The sequence below is a fragment of the Chrysochloris asiatica genome, unplaced genomic scaffold (assembly GCF_000296735.1).
Source record: "Chrysochloris asiatica unplaced genomic scaffold, ChrAsi1.0 scaffold00125, whole genome shotgun sequence".
Taxonomy (NCBI): domain Eukaryota; kingdom Metazoa; phylum Chordata; class Mammalia; order Afrosoricida; family Chrysochloridae; genus Chrysochloris; species Chrysochloris asiatica.
Window position 1 is genome coordinate 9,032,496 of NW_006408643.1, and position 16,817 is coordinate 9,049,312.

The 16,817-nt window shown below is 43.3% G+C and overlaps 1 pseudogene; it reads left to right on the top strand.

Annotated features, from left to right (window-relative positions):
- Positions 1 to 13,533, top strand: part of LOC102813068 — a 42,546-nt pseudogene extending 29,013 nt beyond the window's left edge.
- Positions 13,534 to 16,817: the final 3,284 nt, after the last annotated feature.

Genomic DNA, 16,817 nt, shown 5'->3' on the forward strand with positions numbered 1-16,817 from the left:
TTTTGAGTTACAGTGTTGGAGGAGAATATTGAAAGTACCACGGGCTGCCAAAAGAACCAATAGATCCATGTTGGAAGAAGTGCAGCCAGAGTGCGCCTTAGAGGCCAGGATGGCCAGGGTCATCTCTCATACTTTGGACGTATTATCAGGAGGGACCATGTTTGGTAAGGTGGAGGGTCAGAGAAAAAGAGGAAGACCCCAGTGAGATGGATTGGAACAATGTCAGTAGCAGTGGGCTCAAGTGAGATTGGAGCAGGGCTAGGCTGTGTTTTGTTCTGTGTGATGGCACCTAACAACAACAACATGGTGCTTTTCCACGGACTCTTTCCACAGATGTAGCCCATTTGATCTCTGCGTATTCCATCTGCATTGGTCCTTGTGTATAATCATCTGCTTTGTTGTTTAAAAAAGGCGTTTACAATGATGAAGTCATGGGTCTTGCAAAATGCTATCATGCTAATTCCTGCATTTAGTGTCTATCTCTAAGGGCATGTTTTCCAACTATTGATCTTTTCTCCAATTTTTAGTACATCTTGATGGCTGTTGCAGACCATGTCGACTATACAGGCCACAGGCTCTGAGGAACAAATTCTGGCCACTGCCCCGAAATCTGTCCCAGGTGCTGGTTATTCAGCCAAGTTCCTGAAAACCTGGCTCAGGAAGCCAAAACAGCGGGACTCCTCCCAAGCCTTTTGTCCTTCCCTTTCACCTTCCCCCAACTGAGCTCAGGGGCTATAGATATGTTAATTGAGCCTGAGAAACCAAGTTGCGGGCCTGGGATTCGAACCAGCAAAGCACGATGTAAAGTTGCCTGAATGTCTGGAGAATTACGTATGCCAGCTGTACCTTGTCTTAGTCCCTCCCAGCTTGGTGTGAAGCTCCTCCCCTAAATAAAATGGAGATGCAGGCCGGCCCAGGTGTGCATTACAGGCAGGCAGTGAAAGAGTACACTACAGCTAGCAGGCCGTGCATTATGGCTTGCAGGCCGTGCATTACGGGCACAGCTAAGATGTTTACCACACAGGACCTTACTGCCCTTATGGCTAATATGTTCACCACGCCAGAGCTGCCGGACACCAGTAATGCAACCATCCTGGTTTCGGGGTGCCTCTTTGTCTCCTTCTTTTTGTCTTTCTGTGTATTCTTTTGCTATCCCTACCACCGCCAGATATCCCCTCCTTGTGAACCAAACACTCGTGTCTAGGCCGGTCCCCGACAGATGGCATATTAGATCAGTTTCAGACTGAAGAAGGTTGTTGTTGTTAAGTGCCCTTGAGTAGGTTCTGACCCATAGTGACCCTGTATAGGGCTTCTAAGCAGCTGGTGAGCTTGAACTGCCGGCCTTGCAGTTCAAACAACTTTGCAGTCTGGCGCATTAACCACAGCACCAGAAGAATTCTTAAGTTTTATCATCACTGACTTTAGTGGTTGGCAAGTATATTTTAAGAAATATTGGCATTAACTGGCCTTCACAGTGTTGTGCTTCAAGATCAATTTTCAAATGTTCTTTCAGATCAGGGGTGAGGATCATCTGGCCCTGCCAAGGCAACTGCAGGCAGGACGTGAAATTCAGCAACATAAATAAATGTATAGTAAGTGATGTTATAAATGTTCAAATGGCCCTTGGCAGAAATAAGGTTCCCCACCGTTGCTTGAGATGAGTGTGATGCCATTCCTCTAGAATTTGCCATTCCTGGCACAGTGAAGCACGTAATTGTCAGATTCAGAATGACCAATACCAGCCCATTTCAGCTCACTAACAACTAGGATGTCCATGTTTATGCATTCCATTTCATTTTTGACATTTTCCAATTTTCCTAGATTCATACTTCACATATTCCATGTTCTGATTATTAATGGGTGTTCACAGCTGTGTCTCATCATTTTGAGTTGTGCCCCATCCGCAAATGAAGCTCCCCAAAGCTCTGCTCCATTTGCATCATCACGATTATTGTGCTTTCAGGAGGCATCTCTTCCCCAGTTGTGTTTTGAGAGCCTTCCAAACTGAGGGGCTCAACTTTCAGCGCTGTATCTGATAATATTCTGGTGCTAGTCATCATGTTTCAATATTCTGGTGCTATCTGACCTTGTTTCACTGTTATTCATAACTTTCTCAATGGCTGAACATTTGGTACTGGTCTGTCTCTCATTCTTCTGAGTCTGTCTTAGTCTGGAAGGTCAGCTAAAACCTGTCCACCATGGGTGACCCTCCTGGAATTCAAAATACATAGCTTCAAATATCATAGCAACACATAGCCACCACATAGTGTCAAAGTGACAGACGAGTGGTGGTTTGCCAGTTTCATACCTTCAATTTCCCATTCTTGCCATGTAGATCTGACTTCCAGCCAAGTATTGAATTTTGTTGTTAAAGTGCCATAGAGTGAGTTCCAACCCATAACGACCCTGTATAGAGCTTCCGAGGAGCAGCTGGTGAAGTTGAACTGCTGGCCTTGCAGTCTAGTGCATTAACCCCCAGCCCCATACCAGGACTCTAAGAGTTGAATAGGAGTGGTGATACAGGGGACCCTGGACCGTCTTGTTCTTGTTTGTAAAGGGAATGCTTATAGTTTCTCTTCATTGAGAGTAATGTTGGCCTTGTCTTTATATGCACCTTTAATTACGTTGAGGGATTTGCCTTCTATTCCTATTTTGTTGTTGGTTTTTTTCCAGGAATGGATATTGGATTTGGTCAGATGACTTTCCTGCATCTGTGAATATTAGGATCATGTTGTTTTCCTTTAAAAAAATTTGTGTGGTGGATTACATTGGTTGTTTTTCTAGTATTGAACCTTTGCATACCTCGTATTCATCCCAGGTGGTCTTGATATTTTTGATACGTTGTTGAAGTCTGCTGGCAAGGATTATTTTTGAAAACTTTTGCATCTATATTTATGAGGGCTATTTGTCTGTCATTTTCTGTTTTAACAATGTCTTGACCTGATTTTGGCATGAGGCCCATGTTCACTTCATAAACTGTATTTGGGAGTTTTTCATACTTTTCTCTGTGTTTGATAGTTGTAGTGGAATTGGTGTCAGCCCCTCTCTGAATGTTCGGTGGGATCCAGCAGTAAATTCACCTGGGCCCTGGGGAAGTTGTAGGAGAAGTACTGGACTGTGAACTGCGAGGTGGACAGTTCAAACCCACTAGCCACTTCATAGGAGAAAGATGGGCCTTCCTACTCCTATTAAGATGTAAAGGTTCAGGAACGCTGTACAGACTAGGTATGTGTCACACTTGCCTCAGTGCCGGTGCATTTTGTTTGGATTTAGGTTCCTTATAAAATTGCTGTTTTTATTTCCGTTATCTATTATTTATAATCACTGAATTTATTGAGGCTTATTATTATTTTCACCAAACTTTTATCCATTAGATTAATTAAGAATAAAGAAGTAAAATATTGTATTTAATATTTCTTGTATGGTAGATATACTGAAAACCAACTCCTTTATATGTTGTTTTGCCTTCAAATGTGTATATTTTTCAGTCAGATTCAAAGGAGAATACTGCTGTACTCAGGATTTCTGTTTGGTGGATGTTTTCTTTTCTTTTGTCCCATCTTCCCCCACCCCCCAATACTTTTCAGTCTCTCACTCTACTCTTTTTGATTGCATGGCCTCTGAGGACAAGTCTACTGTAGTTTGCAATCTTGTTCCTACATAGTCAAGATCGGAGTTTTCATCTGACTTATTCAGTGTGTTCTTTCTTTGGTTTTCTGTAGTTCAGTGTGATATGCCTAGATGTAGTAGATTTTTTTGCTTGTATATCACTTCTTTTTTTCTGAACTTGTGGCTCTCTAGGTTGGTGGCTGTCATTATTCTGGTAAAGTCATCATCCATGATTACTTCAGACATTTATTTTACTCATCTAAGGAGCTCTGGTAGCGTAGTGGTTACGAATCGGGCTGCGAACCTTCAGGTCAGCGGTTCGAAACTACCAGCCGCTCCGCGGGAGAAAGATGAGGCTTTCTACTCCCGTAAAGATTTACACCCTCGGAAACCCTGTACAGGGTCGCTATGGGTCGGAATCGACTCGACGGCACTTAACAACAACAACTTCTGATATTCTCACTATGTATCTTTTGTTCCTGAGGTCTTGAATATGTGTTCGCTTTTTGTTTTTTGTCGTTTTTTTCCCTCTTTGTATTTCAGTTTTCAGTCTTCTCTGGACCTGTTGAAAGCTCTCTGTTTCCTTGGCCATGACCAATCAATTGCTGGGACCACTAAAGACAGTCTTTGTTTCTAGTACAGTGTTTTGAATGATCGGTTTCCCTTGGATTTGTCGTAGAGTTTCTGTGGGTCTCCTCATATTCCCTATGTTCTTTCCTGTGGTACACATTTTCTAATGGCAACCTTATGAAACAAATACTACGTGGTTTGTGTCCCAGTCTTGCTAGTTTCAGAAACAGTGTTCTATCTGAATCTGGTTGTCACGGTTGCGCTGCTCATTCAAGCAAAGTGGAAAGGTGCCTGTCCCTCATTTATTCTTGTTGTTAAGTGCCGTCGAGTCAGTTCTGACCCATAGCAACCCCATATAGGGTTCTCTGACATTTGTCTGACTCTGTTCTTTAGGTTTTGTGTTGTTGGATGTTTTGGTCAGTCTTACGAAAAGAGGTGAAGTTGATTCTTTCCACAAAGAAATGATCAGAATGTGGAACTAGGTCTTTCATTAGTTGATAATTTATCATTTCTGTTTCTTCTGCCATGTGTTCTTGGGGTTTGAAAATGTAGCTATACAAGTGTAAGTCAGAAAGGTTGCGACAAAATCGTAATGACCTTTATTCAGCAGAAGTTTCAAAATGTGACCCTCTTATTTCCTGCCATCTTCTACACGTAGGTCCATGTGCTTCTAAAGGTGGGCTTTCCAGTTCTCCAACAATCCCCTGAAATGTGCTGCCCTCTTAGGTTCACTCCATGTCAAACAAGCAGTTTGGGTGTTTTCAAGGGACTCAAATTGTGTTCCTTTTCCATGTGCTTGGAGTTGGGGAACGACAGATCTCTCCATTGGCTGAGGTCATTTCCCAGTGAAGTTCCTGCCCTCATAGACTCCGCAGGATCATTGTCACCATGGAAAGAAAGGGTTCGGCACAAATGTCCTAGCCTTTATTACGCTCCTGTGTTTTCTACTTTAGAAAGTTCATTATACTAAATCATCATGATTGTCCCGTTTGCTTTGAGAAAGACTATCATGATTACCTCTGTGGAATCCCAGTAAACTTGTCCCTGTGTTCTGAGCCCACCTGACTCCCCTGAAGTTAACGAGTCTAGTAGATCCCCTTGGAAGCCACTGGTTTGTTTGTGCCTTTTTCTTTGGCTAGCATTGTTAACTTAAAGGCTCATCTGGGTTACATCGTCTTTATTAGGTTGGTAGTGGTGGCTGTGTGCCGTGGAGTCGGTTCCGACCCATAGTGACCCTGTACAGGGTTTCCGAGGCTGAAAATCTTTAAGGAAACAGAAAGCCTCATCTTTCTCCTGCGGAACAGCTGGTAGTTTCAAACTGCTGACCTTGCGGTTCACAGCCTGATTCATAACCACTTCGCTACCAGAGCTCCTTCTTTATTAAGTTAGATGTTGCTTAAAAGACTGATGGGAACTTCAGTTCTTTATGTTCGCTGTTCTTGTCTGATGCCTTTGGCACCCATCAAGCCAAACAGCTAGCTGAGGGTGCCAAGATGTTCTCTTAAAATTGAAAATGAAGCATGACGTGAGGTGTCAACTTGAGTAGCTAAACCGTCGATGATAATTCTACGGCCTTCTTCCGCTGTTTCCATTCCGGGCAGGGTTTCCTTCTGTCCCTCCTAGAGCCGCTGTAGGACAGAGCCGACTCGATCGCACTGAACAACAACAACAACAACTTCTTCCCTTGCTGCATTTCAGCCATGGTTTCTTCAGTCATCAGGGACGGTGTTAGGTCTCCTTTGGGCTCAGTTTTAGGTCTGCCTGACAATTCCAAAAACGTATCGTCCATCGGAGCCCTGTTGTTTCAGTGGGACAGCATTCAGGTAAATTTGGTGTGAAGTCGGATGATTCATGAGTAATTGCTCTTGGATTTTGTTAGCAATTTTATGTTAGCAATGATCTCCAAACATTTTTTTCCTGTGGCAGAAAAAGTATCCCATTCTTTAAGGCGCTCAACAAGTCTCAGGCAAATGTTTTACTAAGCAAACTTGTCTGAAGGAACACACTGATCTGAGACATGTTTGAACTTGCTTTGTTGGAAATAAACTCATGAATGTTTTCACAAGAACCCCAGTTGTTGTTATTGTGTGCCGTTGAGTCGGTTCTAACCCATAGCGACCCTGTTTAGGGTTTCCAAGGAACTGCTAGTGAGCTTGGACTGCCGACCTTGCCATTCAAACCATTTTGCAGTCCAGTGCATTAATAATCCACAGTGCCACACCAGAATCCTAGTTATTGTTGTTAGGTGCCATCGAGTAAGTACTGACTCATAGTGACCCTACGCACAACAGAATGAAACACTGCCCGGTCCTGGGCTTACCTCACAGTTGTTGCCATACTTGAGCCCATTGATGCTGCCACTTTGCCAATCCATCTCGTTGGGGGTCTTCCTCCTTTTCTCTGACCCTCCACCTTACCAAACATGATACCCTTCTCTAGCGACTGGTCCCTCCTGACAATATGTCTGAAGTATGAGAGACGAAGTTGGGTCATCCTGGCCTCCAAGGAGCGCTCCAGGTGCACTTCTTCAACACAGATCTGTTGGTTCTTTTGGCAGCCCATGGCACTTTCAATATTTGCCTCCAACACCATAACTCAAATACATCAATTCTACTGTCTTCCTTATTCACTGTCCAGCTTTGGCATCCATATGAGGTTATTGAAATTACCATGGCTTGGGTCAAGCGTACCTTAGTCTTCAAGCTGGTATCTTTGCTCTTCAACACTTTAAAAAGGTCTTGTGCAGCAGATTTGCCTAATGCAATACGTCATTTGATTTCTTGACTGCTGCTTCCATGAGTGTTGATAGTTGATCCAAGAAGAAGGAAGTCCTTGACACCTTCAATCTTTTCTCCGTCGTTAAAAATGTTGCTTATTGGTCCGGGGGTGAGGATTTTTATTTTCTTTACATTGAGAGGCAATTCATACCGAGGGCTGTGCTCTTTGATCTTCATCAGTAAATGTTTTAAGTTCTCTTCACTTTCAGCAAGCAAGGTTGTATCATCTGTATATCGCAGGTTGTTAATGAGTCTTCCTCCAATCCTGATGCCACGTTTTTCTTCATAGAACCCAGCTTCTCGGATTATTTGCTCAGCATACAGGTTGAATAAGTATGGTGAAAGAACACAACCTTGTCGCACACTTTTCTTAATTTAAAACCATTCAGTGTTCCCATATTCTGTTCGAACAACTGCCTCTTGGTCTATGACAGATTCCTCATGAGCACAATTAAGTGTTCTGGAATACTCATACTTCGCAACGTTGTCCATAGCTTGTCATGATCCAAAGCCTTTGCGTAGTCAATAAAGCATAGATAAACATCTTTCTGATATTCTCTGCTTTCAGCCAAGATCCATTGGACATCAGCAATGATATCTCTTATTCCATGTCCTTTTCTGAATCCAGCTTGAACTTCTGGAAGTTCTCTATCAATGTATGGTTGCAGCCATTTCTGTATTACCTTTAGTAAAAGTTTGCTTGCATGGGGTATCAAAGATATTGTCCAATGATTTCTGCATTCCTTTGGGTCACCTCTCTTTGGAATGGGCACAGATATGGATCTCTTCCAAATTTCTTGGCATAGATGAGTGAGTGCCTCCTGTGCCACCTCACTTTCTTGAAAGATTTCAATTTGTAGTCCAATTCCTGGAGCCTTCCTTCAGTGCACCTTGGACTTCCTCCTTCAGGATCATTGGCTCTTGCTCACTAGTTAGCAACACATTTTTACTTATTCTGTAGAGAAGAGAAGAAAGATAGTACAATTGGCCACAGTCAAACTGGAGAATTCTGCCCAGAATGTTACAAACATTGTTAAATCTATGGAATTTAACAGATACTGTGCCTCAGGCTGTGTGCTGGCGACCAGCACCTGACCGCCACGAGGCAGGCTTACAGAATGTGCCCTTTGGTTGTTTAAATGATTATGTATTTTTGAGTGTTTTTATGTACAAACCGCCCCCCCCCCAAAAAAAAAAAAAAAACAACCCAAAAAACCAGAGGGAATAGAAGCAAATACTGTTGACGATGATGCCCGGAGGTTGTAATCATGGCAATGAAACGATGGTATAAAGCTGATGTTCTGCCGTGTAGACTGTCATCACTCAATTTGCAATAATCAAAACAAAAGATACTGCCCCTCAGGAGGTGAATGGAATCAAGGAAAGGCTGATGTCCCAGAGTTGTGTCATCTCCCTGAGAGTCCTCGGTGCCCTGGACTGTCAGCTTCACTCATCTTTCTGCGCACTGGGGACAGGGTCATTTTCTCATGCCGAGTTTGTGTCATGTTCTAGGACGCACTGGTGTTTGAGGATGTGGCTGTGGACTTTACCCAGGAAGAGTGGGCTTTGCTGAGTTTTTCTCAGAGGAAACTTTACAGAGATGTGATGGTGGAAACCTTTAGATATCTAGGTTCAGGTAAGGATGGCTTTATTTTTCTAATCTTCTTTTATATTTAAATACATTGTTCTCCAACTTCTTACGGAATTTATGTTGAAGAATAGGAAGCTGATGGTGAATGTGATCAATGTTTTCACTGACCTCTTGAAGCTTAGACTTGAGTAGATTCCCCATGCAAGTAAACACCTTATGTGTCAAAATGTCCTTTTATTTCTCTCATGCTTAAAGATTTGAAATTCTTTAAGTGTTTCTAGTTTTAGTATTGGCTACAATGGTCACTTTTGGGATAGAAAATTTTTTTCCTTGTTTAGGATTTCATTACACTTCTATTGTACATATTACCAATTTGACATTCTTCTTCTGCGAAGAAACTCACAATGGTTTGCCTGCTGATTCTTTTCTAAGGATAAAACCACAGTTGGTGTCTATGATGTGGCACTGCAGGAAGTCCTAAATGTCCAAAGTTCCCCTGTGCAACGTCATCAACGCCACTTTCTCCCTTCATTATCCTCCCTCATAGCGTCCTATTGTTGTTACATGCTGTTGATTCAGTTTCAACTCACAGTAACCTGTATAGGTGCGTTTGCACCTCTCACCTTGAGGTTGACAGTCCATGTTTATCCTTCAGGACCATAGGACTCCCCCCTCAGAGCTTGGTGGTGGTGGTGTTAAGTGCCGTCGAGTCGGTTCCGACCCATAGCGACCCTGTATAGGGTTTCCATGGAGCGACTGGGGAGCTTGAACCACCGACCTTGCAGTTCAAACAGCTTTGCAGTCGGGCACATTAACCCACAGCGCCACCCCAGGCCTCAGAGTTGAGGGTTTTGTAGTTCTCGCCAACTAGTTACTCCAGGACTCACAGAGCGTCAAGGCAATGGCTCATACATGTGGGAGTCAGTCAGGTCCTATACCCATGCGCCGTATGCCAGCGATGAGGCGCCTGCGCACTCCGGCCAGGTCACATGACACACAGAGCTGTGGAAGCGGCTGGTTTAAAGCAGATGATGGGCTTCTGTCCCCAGAAGGGACACAAAGATGAGCCCGTGCATGATTCGGAGCAAGTGCAGGAAGCAGGCCAAAACATTCCCTGTATTGTATGCGAATCACAGCCCCGGAAACCCAATGTGCTGATTTCAGTCATACCTGTTAGTAAGGAAAGCAACTCTACACTATATCCCACCTGATTTATTTCATTAGCATAGTGGACAACTCACTTAACAACGCGCAACACCACAGACTTTGTTATTGTAAAGTGCCATCGAGTTGGTTCCAGCCTATAGTGAACCTGCATAAGGGTTCCCGAGGAGTGCCTGAATTTGAACCACCGATCTTGCGGTTCAATCCAACCCTGTGGTCCAGTGCTTACCCTACAGAGCCACATCAGGACTCTAACCACAGGCATAGAAGCTCGGATGTATTCTGTATCCGTTTGGAGGAGTATGGCTGGGAGGGCAAATTAAGTCATTCACTGTGCCCACCAACCCTTCCTCCCTCGATGGTACATAGCGGCACCAAGCTCCGTGTAGTTATCAATTATCCTGACCTAGAAAAATGACTTCTTATTTAAAATCCTCTTAGCTTTATGGGGCCTTCTGATTAATAATGCTGCAAGTATTAAATATTTTTAAAAGTTAAAATTTTTAATATTTTTGTTATGTTAAAGGTAAAACCCAGTGTGAAAGTGAACCGAGTTTGTACGTTGAGATGGAATTTCTTTTTGTCCCCTTAAAGCCTTGTCGGTGGCAGTCTCACTTTTATGTATAGCAGTTGTCTTAAAAACCATAAAGAGTAGGTGTCAATTTCACATTGAAATATTTTGGTATCTATGTATTTTTATAAATTCTATGGTCGATTTAAAAAATAATAATGATAAGGATTGCACTGTACTCTCTAGACACCCCGGAGACCAAAGTATGGGCACAGTGACGGGAAAATTTGCTCCTGTCCGTGCTGTGATCTGCTTTTCAGCCACATTAATCTTTCAGAGGAACATGGAGGTAGGAGTTATCTGGAGCCGCTGTCTTGGAATTGAAGAAGTTTGCTTCTCAGCCTCTGCCCAGGATTGTCTTTTCTTAATGTGTACCCTGTCAGCCACCCAGGCTGATAGGAGCTTGAGCCCTTAGGAGCTCAAAGGCCTTCTATGCAGCTTCTGTGCTTGGGCCCAAGAAACCCAACAATCCTGTGAATGCTCAGCTGCGCTGGCGGAGGATTACATTTAAAGCAGCTTCCCCTCTCCCCCCTCAATTCTCTAATGCCTTCAGTTTGTGGGAAAAGCCTTTCCCCATTTCCTCTTTTACTATTACCTTTACATACATGCATTGTTTGCAGTCCTATTCAGTTTTGTTCTTCAGTGTACATTCTAGTCTGGGCACCCTTCTTCTCTCTCATCTTGGGGTTATTTCTCAGTAGGTTTCTTACCTTTTTTACCTTACCAAACTGCTGAAATTGCCAAATGTGTCTCTCTCCTCAGAGGTGCTTTGCTCCTCCTCAGATTTCCTTTGTACTTTGTTATATATTGTGAAACTACATTTGAAATTATCAATTCAGTCTATCAACAGAATAATAATGTACCGCAGTGGTCCAGTGAATCTATACGAGTGCAGTTGATGAAGAATGGCTGTTGGTCATCCATGTTGGACGAAATCTGTGAAATCCCTGGCAGTGAGAGCCACCAACACAACAAGGAAAGGTATTTGAGGGATCATACCCACGACATAAAGCAGGGCCTCTGTTTCACCATGCCATGACATTCTGTGTGTCTGTATGTGTGTATAAACCTTTCTCTACATGAATTTTTTCACCTAACTTTGGCAATTCGGTATTTACATAAATGTGAATCCGATGTATAGTATTTGAGAAGTATTTCACGTATACACAATATCAGAAATCAGTGTGTATGTTGATTTTTTTTTTAATTAATTAATTTTTAAAGGTTTTTATTGTGGATTGAGTGAAAGTTTACAGGGCACATCATCAGTTTCACATTCAAACATTCATATACCTTGTTTCATTACATTGATTATAATCCCCTCCATATACCATCAGTTAACAGTGTTTCTCTCTATCCTCTTTAGCTTTTTTGGGAGGGGGGAAACTTTGCCTTTTTGGAATTTACAGTCTCGGCTTTTAGGGAAGGTTTTTACGTTTATCTGTGAATATCCAGGGTTCATGTATGGAATTACTAACAAGCATAACTGAATAATCAGAAAAGGGACAGTTTGCTATGTCTACTAGGTGGCTAAAGTCTGATCCTCAGAGCCTATGGTTTGGACGGTCAGCAACGCTTGGACCCACTGTATGTTGATTTTTAAATGGTACAACATGCAATTCTAATAACATGCTCCCTGTTTTCAACAGAAATTATATGGTAGACAGCCTGTGTGCAAGTAAAGAAGTTGAAATAAAGGAATATGAAGAGGATGATCAAAGTGGAAATTTTTTCTGCTGGATTTCACACCATAGTAGGCACAAAGGAACTCTTGTTGGAGTAAATCATTTTGAGTTTTGTGAGGGTGGTGATCATGCATTTAATCCTTCCTTCAGTTCGCACACTGGATACAATCCATGCCAGGGTAAAGAGTGTGAGGAAGTCTGCAGCTGTCCCTCCTACGTAAAACCTCACTCCAAAACAGTTATTGGCCAGGCTCTTTGTAATGGTAAGGACCGTGGAAAACCGTGTACATGTCCCTCACCCAACACGAATCATATAAGATGTTACAGTGGAGAGAGGCCTTATGAATGTAACGAATGTGGGAACGCCGTTAGTGACTGCTCGTATCTCACTAAGCATCTCAGATCTCCTAATTGGGAGCGGCTTCATGAATGTCAGGAATGTTGTAAAGTTTTCAGTAGGTCCTCATCTCTCAGGGTACATAAAAGAATACACAGTGGTCAGAAGCCTTATGTATGCAACACATGTGGGAAAGCCTTCACTCATTCCTCAACGCTGAGTGTCCATAAAAGAACGCACAGTGGAGAGAAGCCATACAAATGTAGCGAATGTGGGAAAACTTTCCATCAGTCCTCAGGACTCACTCAGCATTTAAGATGTCACAGTGGAGAGAAGCCATATGAATGTCAGGAGTGTGGGAAAGCGTTCAAGCAGTCCTCACACCTCATCGCACATAAAAGAACACACAGTGGTGAGCAGCCTTATAAATGTCAGGAGTGTGGGAAAGCGTTCAATCAACCGTCAACACTCAGGGTCCATATCAAATCTCACAATGGAGAGAAGCCGTACAAATGTAACGAGTGTGGGAAGGCCTACAGTCAGTCCTCAACACTCAGTGTCCATAGAAAGTCCCACAGTGTCGAGAAGCCGTACAAATGTAGCGAATGTGGGAAGGCCTTTAACCAGTCCTCAGGACTCACTCAGCATTTAAGATGTCACAGTGGAGAGAAGCCGTATGAATGTCAGGAGTGTGGGAAAGCGTTCAAGCAGTCCTCACACCTCATCGCGCATAAAAGAACACACAGTGGAGAGATGCCTTATAAATGTCAGGAGTGTGGGAAAGCGTTCAGTCGCTCGTCAACACTCAGGGTCCATATCAAATCCCACAGTGTCGAGAAGCCGTACAAATGTAGCGAATGTGGGAAGGCCTTTAACCAGTCCTCAGGACTCATTCAGCATTTAAGATGTCACAGTGGAGAGAAGCCGTATGCATGTCAGGAATGTGACAAAGCCTTTAGTCGCTCCTCATACCTTAGTGTACACAAAAGGACACACAGTGGACAAAAGCCTTATAAATGTCACCAGTGTGGGAAAACCTTTAGTCAGTCCTCAGGACTCACTCAACACTTGAGATGTCACAGTGGAGAGAAGCCCTGTTAATGTGAGGAATATGTTAAAACCTTCCAGCAGTCTTGGCACCTGTGGCACATAAAAGAACACACGGTGGCCACAAGCCTTACGAGTGTCAGAAATGTGGGCATGGCTGCACTCAGCTGAGACCTGAGTGAACGTGAAAGAAGACACAGGGCACAAAAGCCTTACACAGTTCATGAATGTGGTACACCATGAAGCCGAGCCTCACACTTCCGGAGAGTGTGGGAAAGCATTCAAGCAGGCCTCACACCTCATCGCACATAAAAGAACACACAGCGGTGAGACGTAAGAGCTTGTGCAGAGAGGCCTTCGGACCGTAATGAATGTGCAGATACCTAGAATTCACCCACAATACTAACGAAACATACAAGAATTTACAGGAGAGAGCCCTTATAAACCTTGTTGCTATTGTTGGTAAGTGCCATTGGTTCAGTTCTGACTCAATCGACCCTGTATAGGCTTTGCAAGGAGCAGTTGATGGGTTTGAACCACCGACCTTGTGGATATAAGGAATGAAAAACCGAATTCTCACTCAATTGTCTGAAAATGCCTGGCAAGATTCACCAGATAGAGTACTTGTGTACCAGTGTTGGAGCACTTCAGTTCATCCCTAATCGTTCTGAAAACCTGAAAGCAAGCCCATGTGGTAGGAACCAAGTTGTGGGAAAAAGGTATAATGGGGGATGTCTTTGCTTTTCTCCCAGTGCTTTCCAAGGTGGTGAGGCTTCGGGCCTTTGGGAAGGTCTTCACTAATTCCATCTTGTGACTACATGACAAACCACAAAATAAATATTGTACGTAAAAGGAACATGGCAGTATCTGTGCATCTTTGTTAACTCTTAGAAACCATGTAAGCTACTACACTGGATTTATTCCATGAATGTTAAACACGAGGGAGCTTGCTAATGTCCCGTCATTCTCGGTACCTCTGTGACACCTCATACTGAGAGACCCAGCGATTTAAAGCATTGTACACTTTCAGTTGTTCCACACTGTTGCAGACTGCAGGTACTGGGATGTTGAGGACCGGTGTCTTGGACGAAAATCCAGCACATGGCCGCACTCAGACTTGCTAGCCAGGAAGTAACCTCCGGACGTCCCGGGTTCCTTGGCTTTTACGAACTCACTGTTGGGCTAGCTCTGTATGCTTTGCTTTATTCCTAGTAATTCATTCTATGCTTCAAACTCCAGTAATTGTAGCTTCTGAGAAAATGGTTTCTTATGTGCCCTTCTTAATGTCTCCACTGTGTTGGCAGTGCTTAAGGTTCTGAAAACAAATCTCTCTGAGGAACAAACTCTGGCCACTTGGCAAACATGGCTTTTCTTTATTAAACTATTGAGCTATGTTTGATATTAACTTAATACATGAGCCCTTGATACCATGGACAAATATTAAAACTGCTCCTAAAGCCAAGGCTGTAAAAGGTTCCAAAAACAGGTTTCCCTCAAGGAATTTACCCAAAGTGGATTGGTGAATTCCGGAGTTTTGTCCAAAGAACAATAGCGTCAGCCATCTTAAATCACCCCCAGGTGCAGATCTTTGACCTAGGCGTCTTTCTTCCTCCTGCAAGTCTCGACCAGGCAGCTGACACAGCGGGACTCCTCCCAATCCTTTTCATCTTTTCCCATTCGAGATTAGGTGCTTATAGGTATGTTAATTAGCCTAGAGAAATCGAGTTGCTGCCCTGGGATTCGAACCTGAAAAGTACTATATAAATTTGCTTGAATTTCTGGAAAATTAAGGATGTTAGATTATCAAGACAATTTGTGATGTATGTTTTAGAATTTGATTCCTGTAAAGCATGGTGTCGTGTTTTGAATGACTAATCACATTTCACTTCTGTACCCCGTCTTAATAAACCCCGCCTTCCTTTGTGTAAAGCTCCTCCCCAAAATAAAACAGAGGCGCAGACCAAAGCCCGCTTGCGTTACAGCTGTCAAGGCATGCGTTGCGGCTTGCAGTACGGGCAGGCATTACAGTTGGCAAGGTGTGCAAACGGCATGCATAGCCATGATGTTTACAATGCAGGATCTGTCTGACGCCAGTGTCACATCCACTCTGGTCTCAGGGTGTCTTCTTGTCTCTCTTGTTGCGTCTTTGTGTGTATTCTTTCTCTATCTCTGTCGCCACCAGATCTCCCTACTTCGTGAGCCAAACTCTCATGTCGAGGCCGGTTCTCAACACCACATGACCTTGAATAAGCATTAAAATGTTATTTTGCTTCTTATATTCAGATTGTCTTGATGGGAAAAGTCTACCTAGAGATATCATGAAGTTTGCTTTATTTTAAAAATGTATATTTTAAAAGGTTTTCATACTTCTTCACTATGAATTATTTGGTACTTTGTCATACCGTGGTGGCTTGCACGGTGCTGTGGTTCTGGAAGCTATGTCACTGGTATTTTAAATTCCAGTTGTTGTTGTTGTCAGGTGCCATCGAGTCGGAACCGACTCCTAGCGACCCCATGCACAGCAGAACGAAACAATGTCCGATCCTGGGCCAACCTCACTACCGCTGCCACACCCGAGTCCATCAATGATGCCACCTGGCTGATCCATCTCATTGGGGGTCTTCCTCTTTTTCTCTGACCCTCCACCCTACCCAGCATGACATCCTTCTCCAGCGATTGTTTCCTCCGGACAATATGTCCAAAGTAGGAGAGACGAAGCTTAGCCATCCTGGCCTCCAAGGAGCACTCTGGCTGCACTTCTTCCAAAACAGATCTATTGGTTCTTTTGGCAGTCCATGGCACTTTCAGTATTCTCCTCCAACACCACAACTCACAGGCATCAATTCTTCACTCTCAGCGATCAAGGTCGTATTATCTGCATATCGCAGGTTGTTAATGAGTCTTCCTCCAATCCTGATGCCACGTTTTTCTTCATAGAACCCAGCTTCTCGTATTATTTGCTCAGCATACAGGTTGAATAAGTATGGTGAAAGAATACAACCCTGTCTCACACCTTTCCCAATTTTAAAACATTCAGTGTTCCCATGTTCTGTTCGAACAACTGCTTCTTGATCTAGGTACAGATTTCTTAGAAGTACAATTAAGTGTTCTGGAATACTCATACTTCTCAAAGTTGTCCATAGCTTGTCATGATCCACACAATCGAAAGCCTTTGCGTAGTCAATAAAGCACAGGTAAACATCCTTCTGATATTCTCTGCTTTCAGCCAAGATCCATCGGACATCAGCAATGATATCTCTCGTTCCACGGCCTCTTCTGAATCCAGCTTGAACCTCTGGAAGTTCTCTGTCAATGTATGATTGCAGCCATTTCTGTATTATTATATTCCATTAGGATTACTCAAATGCATCAATTCTTCTAAGTCTTCCTTATTCATTGTCCAACTTTCACATGCGTATGAGGCTATTGAAAATACCGTGGTTTGGGTCAGGAGCACCTCAGTCAA